Source organism: Petaurus breviceps, unplaced genomic scaffold (genome assembly GCF_028583685.1).
Source record: "Petaurus breviceps papuanus isolate PSGF00001 unplaced genomic scaffold, PetGlider_PUasm1.0 80, whole genome shotgun sequence".
Taxonomy (NCBI): Eukaryota; Metazoa; Chordata; class Mammalia; order Diprotodontia; family Petauridae; genus Petaurus; species Petaurus breviceps.
In genome coordinates, this window is record NW_027186540.1 from 23730971 (window position 1) to 23734928 (window position 3958).

General features: G+C 38.9%; 1 pseudogene; it reads left to right on the forward strand.

Moving 5' to 3' along the window:
• The first annotated feature begins 1289 nt into the window (after window positions 1-1289).
• Window positions 1290-2404, forward strand: LOC138176060 (actin, cytoplasmic 1 pseudogene; annotated as a pseudogene).
• The last annotated feature ends 1554 nt before the right edge of the window (window positions 2405-3958 follow it).

Below are 3958 nucleotides of genomic sequence, written 5' to 3' on the forward strand. Positions count from 1 at the left end.
ATTTTATTTCATAAGAAACAGAGAAAATAGAAAGCAACTGGATAATTATAGGAGTTGTGAACTAGCAAAAGAGGGTAGAGAATAGGAAAAAAAAAAAGGGTCATGAAAAAATTTTTGAAAACTAATGAACAGGACTAGTTGTAGGGGAGGAAAGGAAGGAGGAGTTTATCTGAGTGAAAGGGGGGAAAAAGATGGAAAAAAATTAAATAACCAGATAAAAAGCAGGAGAAAAAAAGGAATAAGCAAAACTCCAAAGGGAAAGGGTAACAGAGAAGAAAGCATCAAGAGGGAGGGGAAGAGAATCAGTGAGAATAGGGCAACTTTAAAAGACTAAGCTAAAGTGAATGAAGAAATAGAATACTGTGTTTACAGTGAAAGAGGAAGAAAAATCGTAACTTGAAAAAACAGTATTTGAGGCAAATAGAGGAAACTATAAACCTCTCATAATTTAAATGTGAATAAATAAAAAATTCAATAAAATCAAAAAAAAAAGATAAATTGGATAAGAAAGGAAAATTCTGCAATCTGTTGCTTTCAAGAAAATAGGTACATTTAGGGAATGTGATTCTCCTCACACCCCATCTAAAACTGTGATCCACCAAACACTAAAACGTGAACACAGAACTAAAAAATCTAAATAAATGGCAAAGAAAAAGCTTTTTTTTAATAGCCAAAAACATTGTTTATATCTCAGTAAAAAAAAGAATCAATCATCAAATTATTTAGCTGTTAGTGCAGTCATTAATTCAAGAAAAATATGAATCTGAATCATAAAAATTTATTCAAATTAAAAGTAGAAACTTAACAGAACAGAAGAAACCTCTGAATATCCCCACTGCCTATTATACATTTCTTTCCCTTATACATTCCTATGTTTTCTCCTTCTTGTGTCATTATTATCCACTCTCTCACTTTTCAGAGTCCCCAGAAAAGTCATTTAACCTTTCTAAGATTCCGTTTCCTAAGCCATAAAGATTAATTGATCTCTGATGTCCCCTCCTTTTGAAAAATCCCATATTATGCTAAATCCCCCAATCTGCAGATTCATTCTTAACAACCTCTTACTAAAGACCCTGCCTCCTAATTACCTCTCTTCCATTGATCCATGCTTATATAATCTACAGAAGCATAGATTTGGAGCTGGAAAAAATTATCTCATCTTACACATAAGAAGATAAGTTGAGCTGTGAGCTCTTCCACGCAGCGTGCACTTGCCTCCCCTGCCTCCAGGTGTGGCACCACCTCCTCTCTTCTCTTAAGGGTTTAAACGTGCCACTTCAAAGTTCGCCATGGATGATGATATTGCTGATCTCGTTGTTGACAATGGCTCTGGAATGTGCAAAGCTGGCTCTGCAGGAGACGATGCTCCTCGGGCTGTCTTCCCTTCTATTGTTGGGCACCCCAGACATCAGGGTGTGATGGTGGGTATGGGCCAGAAAGACAGCTATGTGGGGGATGAGGCCCAGAGCAAGAGAGGTATTCTGACCCTGAAGTACCCCACTGAGCATGGTATTTCACCAACTGGGATGACATGGAGAAGATCTGGCATCATACTTTCTACAACGAGCTCCCTGTGGCCCCTGAAGAGCACCCTGTGCTGCTCACAGAAGCCTCCCTGAACCCCAAAGCCAACAGAGAAAAGATGACTCAGATTATGTTTGAGAGCTTCAATACTTCTGCCATGTACGTTGCCATCCAGACTGTGCTGTCCCTGTATGCCTCTGGTCGTACCACTGGTATTGTGATGGACTCCGGTGATGGTGTGACCCACACTGTGCCCATCTATGAAGGTTATGCCCTTCCCCACGCCATCCTCCGTCTGGATCTGGCTGGCTGTGATCTGACGGACTACCTCATGAAGTTCCTGACCGAGAGAGGGTATAGTTTCACCACAGCTGAGAGGGAAATAGTGCGTGACATCAAGGAGAAGCTGTGTTATGTCACCCTAGACTTTGAGCAGGAGATGGCCACCACTGCATCCAGCTCCTCTCTGGAAAAGAGCTATGAAGCTATGAGCTCCCTGATGGTCAGGTTATCACCATTGGCAACGAGAGGTTCTGGTGCCCAGAAGCTCTCCTCCAACCATCTTTCTTAGGTATGGAATCCTGTGGAATCCACGAAACTACCTTCAACTCAATCATGAAGTGTGATGTTGACATCCGTAAGGATTTGTATGCCAACACCGTTTTGTCAGGTGGTACCACCATGTACCACATGCAGAAGATTACAGCCCTAGCTCCTAGAACAATGAAAATCAAGATCATTGCCCCGCCTGAGCGCAAATAACTCTGTCTGAATTGGAGGCTCCATCCTGGCATCTCTTTCCACCTTCCAGCAGATGTAGATCAGCAAGCAGGAGTATGATGAATCTGGGCCCTCCACTGTCCACCGCAAATGCTTCTAAATGGACTGTTTGTGTTTTTTTTTTTTTAAGGGTGTGACATGATGATGTAATAATTGCCCAAAAAAAGAGATGAGATTGGCATGGTTTTATTTGTTTTTGTGTTTTGTTTTTTGGCACTTGACTCAGGATTTAAAAACTGGAACAGTGAAGGTGATGAGCAGTCTAGGTACGCTGGAGGCAAACATCCCCAAAATTCTCCAGGGAGTCTTCAGGACTCTGATTGTACATTTGTTTTTTTTTTTTTAATAGTCATTCCAAATACTGTCTAATGCATTGTGACAGTTACAGGCCTCTGTGAAGGCTGTCAAGCAGCGATATAACAGATCCTGAAAGGGGGGGGGGGGGAGGTACTAGTATGGCTTTAAGTGTAAATTATGTAATCCTTAAAAAAAACTTTTTGTATCTTCCGCCTTAATACTTGTTCCTTTTTTTTTTTTTAATTGTCAGCCATATGGAATGGCTCCCTAAATTCCTTCCCTGCCCCCAACACAGATGTGAATGAGGACTTTTATAGTCTCCCTGTGAGTTTTGAGATTGGTGCCAGTACTTGGGGGAGGGGAGGAGCTTTACCTGTACACTGACTTAAGACCAGTTCAAATAAAAGTGCACACGTTAAAGAAAAAAAAAAAGAAGATAAGTTAAAAAGTTTGCCCAAGTCACATGGACAGTCTAAATTTGAATCAAAGTTATCTGACTCCAAGCACAACATACTTGCCATAAAACCATTTCCCTTCATTTGACTTGCCATGCAGTAGAAAGAGTCAAAGTATAGGTGAAAGAAAAATCATAACCATCAGGTACAAGTGCACTTAATACCAAAGCAAAGATTGGCCCTATTCACAAATAACTGAGAATCTAAAATGACCTAGTTTCTGCCTTGCCAGTTAATTTAAAAAAGTTCTGGACTTGGAAAAGAAGAGTTCAAATCCTGGTTCTGTCCTTAATATCACTGTGATCTGCGGCAAGTCAATTAAAAAAGGAAACAAACCATTAATAAGGGGGGGGGGGGCCGGGGGAACACTCCAGAACTAAATGGATTTAGAAACTCTTTGAGGAGAAAAAAAGAAAGAAAAAGAAAAGGTTTTTTCAAAACTCTATGATACAAATATGGCACTAATAGTAAACCTTGGGTGAGATAAAGCAGAGGAAAAAAAGATATAGTCCAAAATACCTAATGAACATTGATACAAAAATATTAACTAAAACATTAACAAATAGGTTATAATAATGTATTTTAAAAGGTTATACATCACAACAAGCCTGGATTTATATCAGGAATGAAAGACTGATTCAATATTAGGAAATGCATAGTATAATAATAAACCATATTAACAAGAAAAATAATAAAAACCACATGACTATATCATATTTTGTTAAGAACACTGGAAAACATGGGAATAAACTTTTTCTTAGATGGGAGTATGTATCTAAAATGCGAAGAGTGAACATCATATATAATGGAGAAATTGAAAACTTTTCTAATATAATCAGTCTTGGTAAGGCAAAGATGTCCCTTCTCATCACTACTGCTTAATATAATACTATATATGTAAA